This window comes from Leptonychotes weddellii, chromosome 3 (genome assembly GCF_054177405.1).
Source record: "Leptonychotes weddellii isolate Sample4059 chromosome 3, ASM5417740v2, whole genome shotgun sequence".
Taxonomy (NCBI): Eukaryota; Metazoa; Chordata; class Mammalia; order Carnivora; family Phocidae; genus Leptonychotes; species Leptonychotes weddellii.
The window spans coordinates 56,036,275-56,043,918 of NC_138371.1; the positions used below are offsets into that span (position 1 = coordinate 56,036,275).

At 40.7% G+C, this 7,644-nt stretch overlaps 1 protein-coding gene across 10 annotated transcripts in view; it reads right to left on the reverse strand.

Annotated features, from left to right (window-relative positions):
- Positions 1 to 2,492, reverse strand: part of ERICH2 (glutamate rich 2) — a 31,151-nt gene extending 28,659 nt beyond the window's left edge. For 5 of the 10 annotated variants that reach the window (XR_014143562.1, XM_081814209.1, XM_081814205.1 and 2 more), the window contains exon 1: positions 2,179 to 2,492. The gene's annotated coding sequence lies outside the window, so the exon portion shown is untranslated. The remainder of the gene's footprint in view (positions 1 to 2,178) is intronic. The other 5 variants (XM_081814212.1, XM_081814207.1, XM_081814214.1 and 2 more) reach the window with 4 other exon arrangements.
- Positions 2,493 to 7,644: the final 5,152 nt, after the last annotated feature.

Sequence of the window (7,644 nt, forward strand, 5' to 3'; positions counted from 1 at the left end):
GCCTCATTCTTCTCTCTCATTCCAGACAGATCTTATACACATGGTACAAAACATGAGTTTTGTGTGATATAGTTGTAGCCTTTTGGAAAAATTGACTCAACAAAAACCCCAGTCAAAGGCCCAATTAGTTCAGCTAGGGTTTTTTTTGGCTACAAAGAACAGAAAAACTCAAGTACCACATAAACTGGTGCTCAATAAATATTTGTTAAATAGAAAGAAAGCAAGAAAGAAAAATAAAGTATTAAACTGGATCTTTGCTATCCAATATTGTAGCCACTAGACATATGTGTCTGTTAAACACCTGATATCTGATTGGTTCAATTTAAGATACGCACACCAGATTATAAGGACTTAGTACTAAAAAAAGAGCATAACACATCTCATCCCCTTACTTCTCCAGGTAAATGTTCACTAACCAGCAGCCAACAGGGCCAAATAGGTTTTATTTGGATTCTATAGGTTTCGAAAAACTTTCATAAAATGAGTTACCAGCATTCAAAATTCAGATTTCACGAAATTCTCATTTTAGGTTTCTCTTGTAATACTGGAAGATATATACATGTTCCTCCATCCCATTTGTGCAATTTATCCTTTTGTACTATTTGTTTTTATAAGCCACCTAGAATTCTACTAGGCAAAGAATGAATTAAGAAATAGATAGCTAGATGCTCAGGCCCTGCAACTGATGAAGAGACAGAGCTGATTAAGCACCATCCTCCAACCTCGGGGAGCCTAGTGTGGACACAAAAGGATTCAGGGGCAATCTTCATTGCATAGTCTCAAATGTGTATAAAAATGGTTTCAATGATCATCTATCATTTACATTCATATTTAAAAGTGACAACATATAAATTTTATGTATTTCCTTTACAGTACAATGTAGAGCTAGGAGCCCAGACTCCAGAGTCAGATTGTCTATGTTCATATCTCAGCAAATTGTTGTGAACTCATCCAGTTCTTTAACCTCTCTATGATTCACTTTCCTTAACTGTAAAATGAGGACAAAAATACTACCTACCTCATAGAGTTACTGGGAAGATTAATATAAATAGCTATAACAAATAATAACACCTATCTCCTACTACAATTATAATTACTACAACTCCTTCTCCTATTACATTATTACCTACCACCTAGCAAGGACGGTGCTGAAGGTGAACTCTAAGAGAGCCAGTTCTAAGTGCACACTTGAGACTGGACAGAGCAAATAAGGGGGAGAAAACACTGAGCATTTAGCTCAAACGGTGGCGGTGAGGGGTAGGGATAGGAAGCTCTGGAATTCTGGAGTAGTGCAGTGGAATCCCTACAAAGGTGTGGGAATGCACCTCTGGAAAAATCTTAACTTTGTTTTCCTGAGATTGACTGATTAAATAAATAAATAAATGTGGATTTGGGGGTCATTCCATTTGGTTTTTAGGAGAATGAAACAAATCAAAAGACATTTTCAGTGTCTTTTTCAGGTTTATTTTTTAAAAGCCACTCCCAGGGGTCTCTTGGGGTAAGAACAAATTGGCCCAACTCACCTATGCCCTCTGGGAAGTCAAACGATAAATTTGTAATTATGCCCTGTGTTAATTTAAGTGCCACAGCGGCGCCGAGCAGAGTAGTAGTAGCAATCAAAGGCCACACATCTTGATTTTGGAAATCTCAAGTCAGTTTTGTCACCTCACAGAAGGCTGAAGACCGGACCTTAGAAGTGATCCACTGTTAGCCCCTCATTTTACACAAGATGAAAACACGGCCCGGGGAGATCCAATGATTTGTCCAAATTCCACAAGAATTTTTTTGGGGCCGAGCAAGTTATGTCTAGCAAGTAATGGCATCCTAAGTACAATCAGTGAATGCTGGCTCCTACTGGTCATTAAGCTGTTTCCCCAAAAAAGTAAGAAAAAAAAACAGATAAAAGAAAAAATGCTTTTTAAAAAAGGAGGGGAGTGGGGGTCAAGCATGGAGCGAAGTAGCTGAAGTTCTGAGATGCAACAAGGCTATGTTCACTGTTTTGGGGGATGGGGAGCAGTTTGCGCATGCGAATCGGCAGGTCAGAGAATGGTGGTCTGAACTGCCTAGTTATCACTCACACCCATGTAGACACAAATACTATATCCTTTCCTGAGTGCCTGACTATAGCCAAAGGAGGAAGCCAAGTCCGAGGTGCCCCAGCAGCCGCGCGGAGCCTACCTTCTCGCGCGCCGCCTCGGCAGCCGTGAAGCTCCGGAGCCGGGACCTGGAGGGGGCAGAGAAGTTTGCGTGTTCAGGCGCGGGGCCCGGGGGAGTCGGAGGCCAGGGCTGGGTCTGTCCGCACGCGAGGGTGGGGAGAGGGCGACCCGCAGTCGCCGCAGCGCCTCTTACCCGCTCGTGGTCCTCTCACACCGCCGGTCCGCAGGGCAGACACCGCAGGCCAGCCCAGCTCGCGGTTCGCGCGGAGTTCGGAGCGAGGAACCGGAGACACAGCGTCGCCATGGAGATGAGACCGCGGGCCGCTGGAGCCCGGGGAGCAGCGGAGGGCAGAGGCGGAAGGAACGCTCGGGCGGGGGCGGGGCAAGCTGGGAGAGCGGCTGAGGGGCGGGGAGGAGGCGGGACGCGCCTAGGTAGCGCTGGAGGGCGCGAGACGCGAGAGGCCGGACGAGACGAGCCTCCCGCCGGCCTACGAGGCAAGCCTGGGGAGGCGGTGCAAGGCGAGGACGGGGCTGAGGGGGCGGGGCGGGGCGAGCCTGGGACGGGGCTGAGGGGCAGGGCGGGGGCGGGACGGGGGCGGAGCAAGCTCGGGGAATCACGAAGGGGACGGGGCGAGAAACCCGGGTTCGGGAGAGCCCAGCTGCTCCGCCGCGCCGCGCTTTGGGTGTATAAAATCTCGGACACACGTCCGCACTTGCACCCGTTACTTTGAGAAATGAAGAAAGGAGGGGAATTGGAATGTCGTTGTCCATACCTGATCCTTTTCTTGGCAGGGAGAGGGAAAAGGGCGGGGTGGCCTCGTTCCTGTTTTAAAATTGTGAAGTAAAAGAAGTCTTGAGTTTGGGAGAGAGGTTTATCCCTAGTTGTGGATGAACAAATGTCGCCTGCAGGACTTGGTACCTAACTTGAGGTCGTTCCAAGAAAATTATGAATTTCCTGGGAGTCTTGGACCCTCCTCTTCCCCCAGCGGGGGGGAAAGTCTTAGGATGTGAAATTGACCTCGGCCAATGGGAGGTTTTACGGCCTAAATAACTGTTTGGGTCACAAAAGGGGGTGGGGAGCACTTCTATTAGAAAATTCTAATAGTCCCTCACGCTTGGCTTCTAGGAAGGAATTGGTTGCTTTTCATCACTTGGGAAGTCTCTAGGATCGATTTGTTGCTAGGCAACAGGTTTTGAAGGATGCCCATTTGTTGGAATCAAATCCGGATTCGAATTTCACTAAGTAGCCACATGATATGAGGTATAATCGCTATTTAACCTCTGGGGTTAGGTACCTTTTGGGAATATGTACTTTGGTAGATGGCTGTGTGCTTCAAATAACAAAGTATATAAAGCTCTGACATGTAGAAGATGCTTTAAAAATGGTAAATTTTATCATCATCCTCATCAAATTTGAACCGCTTGGACCATTTCAGGAACCAAGGGTATATAGAGATTTAGTTGTCTTTAAATTATCTTAATCATCTGTCCATGTTCACTCAATCTCTTTAGACTCCTGGATGGAGGGAGGAAGCCAAAGGAAGAAAGCCAGAATGGAAGTTTTTTAAAGAACTCAATGAGTTATTGACAGATACATACCCAGTTTGATAAGGACATAGAAAACCACTATCTCTACTATTATAGGAGCACCATTACATCGCTGATGTATTAAGTTTGAAGACTTTTTGTTCAATCAAGACAAAGGGAAATTCATTATATTTTTCTATCAATAGGCTTAAAACATTAGTTTGATGAATTTGCTTAGTATTGATAAATAAGTAATGTCTGACTGGCTATTCCCATTATCCTACACCACAGAGATGAAAAGAAACCCCATATTTAACTGATTAAACTTCCTCTTCCTACCCCTCTTCCCCCAACAGAAGAGCTCAAGTCCATTTGTAGAATGCAGTGTTTTCAATGTTTATTTATTTTTTCTGAAAGAAGGGTCAAAAATGGTTTAATGACCTTGGAGAATAAAAATATTGTCTCTGCGTGGAGAAGGGGTTAGACAGATCTGGCTTCCACCTTGGGCCTCAGGGTCTTCAAATGCTAAGTGGGGATAATAACACTACTTGCTCTGGTAGCTTAGAATATGAAATGAGCGAAAATAAGCCTCTGATAGAGCATGGCACATGACAATTGATCAATAACACTTCACTATTATGACTTACACTATAATATTATGTATATGAATAAAAGTGCCTATTTCCAGGATTAAAGATCATTTAGGTAAAATGCCTATTTGAACCCATGATGGTTATTTTATTTCTCTCTGATGAAAAAATATCACATTTCATATTTGCATAACTTTAGAAATAATTCACCTCCCTCTATAACCTTTGTGCAGAAGTTATCACTGGTGTAATACTCAAAAGTAGAGCATAGTTTAGTTCTGGCTCCTGCATTCAGGCCCAAAGTATCTATGTAGTGAGGATTTGTTCTGACAAAGTGAAGGGACAAAGTCAAACACCCATCCAAATACTGAATCACCCCATAACAACTATCTCTTATTACACTCCAGGTTTTTTAATGGATAAATTTTTATTACAGATTCGAATGTTATCAGAACATCATAAAAGATGTTCAACATTTGGTGTTTTTCTGATTACAAAAGTAATACATGTTCATGATAGAAAATTTGCAACATAGAAGCACAAAGAAAAAAAAACCACGTCAGTAATTTCTTTTTTTCCTTCTAGCCTTTTCATGTGCATATATTTATAAAGTTTGTATTAGTGCACACATTGTTAGCATCTCTCTTTGCTTGACATTCTCTCCAATGTCTTAACATTTCCCTGAAGCCTTTAAAAAGTCTTCAAAACATTTTTAATGGCCATGTGATGTTATATAATACGTATAAGCCACAATTTATTCATAATTTAATCAGTCCCCAATGTGGAAATTTCCAACTTTTCTCCAGTAATTCTTTAAGAACATTTATTGAGTGTTTGCTATATATTAGGCACTGTGCTAGACATAAAACTAAAGTAGAGGACAGTAACTATAAAAATAAGGTTTTGATTAACATCTTTGTAAATAAATCTTTGATAGCATCTTTCATTCTTAGACTAAATTCCTAGGACGATGAAAACAGAACTTCAAAAAGCATTTTCCCAGCTTCAAAGGCAGACTTAAGAAATAAAACTCTGAACTGTAAAATATTAACTTTTTTGGAAAATTACCAAAAACAGAATTAATATTTATTTTGTGCCAAGTGTGAACTTACTCAGAAGATGCTTTCTCATTAGTGACTGTGAAACATCAAGGGTATTTGAAGTGTATTGACTTTGGCTTCTACCTCTAATTCTTTCCAGGATTTGCAGGTTTTCACAATAGTGTGAGATTGTTTGAAGTATATGCAAATTGCCCTACTTCCTCCTTTCACAGTTAAAATGTTAACTATTTTATTTCCAGCTTTCCTCTTGTAAACATAAGGCTTTTTTACATCTGTTTCATTTACTTTCCCGTGTGAAACATTTTGTATCTTCACACTTTTTAAGCTGAAAGCAGATTTCTTTCTTCTAAACCCAAGTTATAGGATATACTATATTGTATATAAGACACAGGATTTAACATATCCTGTAGTTAATTTTGATCAAGAAGCATGTAAATTAAAAAAAAAAGAAGCATGTAAATTAGCCAATGTATTTAGGGAATTTCATAATAGAGATTAAAAGCAGTAACAACTCCCCAGCACACACACACACACACACACACACACACACAAACCTCTTACTAATCTTTGACAATTAAATGTTCTATATATAAGGTTGAACCATATGAAGTAGCCATTTGTGGATTAAACACACTCAAATAATGACAACTTTGTATGGTTCCATCTATGTAAATATTTCATTAACTAGTTTATAATTTTCCAACTCTCTCCAAATATTGAACTTGCTGATTATCATACTGAGGATATCCTTTATCATTGCACAAGTATTGTGTTTATTCAACTTCCACAAATATTGGAATCTAGTCAGGAGAGTGCCATAAAATGTTTGTCTATTATTGCAGAGACAGTAGAGGGAGCCTGGAGCCAAAACATTATTTTAGGCCTCATGTTAATGATGATTGTCTTCCAATTCTTGATGTGTGGATGAATTTAAATACTAGTATATATGTGAAATAGCAATCTTAAAAAAAAAAGTTGTATTTAACTAGTTGTACTTAAGTAATCACTTTAAAAGATGGGCAGGATAAGGTTGGCTGCCAGTTCAAGCTAGCCCCATCAGGGTTCATACTGGGACCACCCTGAATCCCATTGTTTTCTGCTCTTCTCTGCGTGATGCTGGAGCCTGCACACTGCCACGCTCACATACCTGTGCTCCACCATTTTCCCCTTTCAGTCCATAATTAGATCACCCATTTCTGGGGGGATTATATCATGATTATTTCATTGGAACCTCAAAATATGTTACCATCTCCAGCTGTATGTCTTAATTTAAAGTAATTGTAGTTTAGTTAATCGCTTCCTCCAGACACGTAAGGAGGCACTTTGATCCTGTCCTCAATCATATCCTTCTAGAAAAGTTTCTAACAAATTACCAATCCTTTCACAGAGCAGGAAATTTCATTAACATTAATTAAAGATATTGTCTCTTGCTGACCTCTCCTCAACCACTTTTATCCTCTGTCCAATCTTTTTTTTTTTTTAAGATTTTTAAAATTTATTTGAGAGAGAGAGAACATGAAGGGAGGATGTGTAGGGGGGAGCAGAGGGAGAGGGACAAGTAGACTCTGCTCTGAGCGCAGAGCTTGATGTGGGGCCTGATCTCGGGACCCTGAGAACATGACCTGAGCCAAAATCAAGAGTCAGATGCTCAACAGACTGAGCCACCCAGGTGGCCCTTCTCTGTCCGATCTTTTGTTAATTCCCTTCACCATGGTGTTATAAAGGGGTCCCCAAGGTAATTGGTGGTGTCACCACTATTCTTCACTATAGAAAGTCTAGGGATGGCTCTAAGTCCCTGAGGTAATGTGAATCCCTAAATATAGAAATAAGATGGAGAAGAACTTCTGTATTCTAAAACTGAACAGGAATCCACAGAACATAGGTAGAATCAATTTGCTATGGCTGGGTTTCCTAAACTGGTGTTAAGGGGAAATTCTTCTGCCATGCTAATAACATACAAAATAAAAAGCATTTCCCTCGGGGAAATTAATTTGTTAAACCGTTAAAGAGGTTTTTTGTTTGTTTGTTTTGCTTAACATAGGATGTCTCAGGGCTTTAATATGCTAATGTACTTTGTCAGTCTCTCAGAGGGAGATTTTAAATGTACAGCCTTTCTCAAATTTACTTGACAAGGGAATTTCACTTCTTAGCATCATTTGGGAACTCTTGGAACACCAGATACTTCCTCTGTGATTTGAAGATAGCTCCAAGTGAGAAAAATCCCGTCCCTCCCCAACTTTTTTTTCTAAGTAAACTCTATGCCAAACATGAGGCTTGAACTCACAACCCTGAGGTCAAGTCACATGCTCT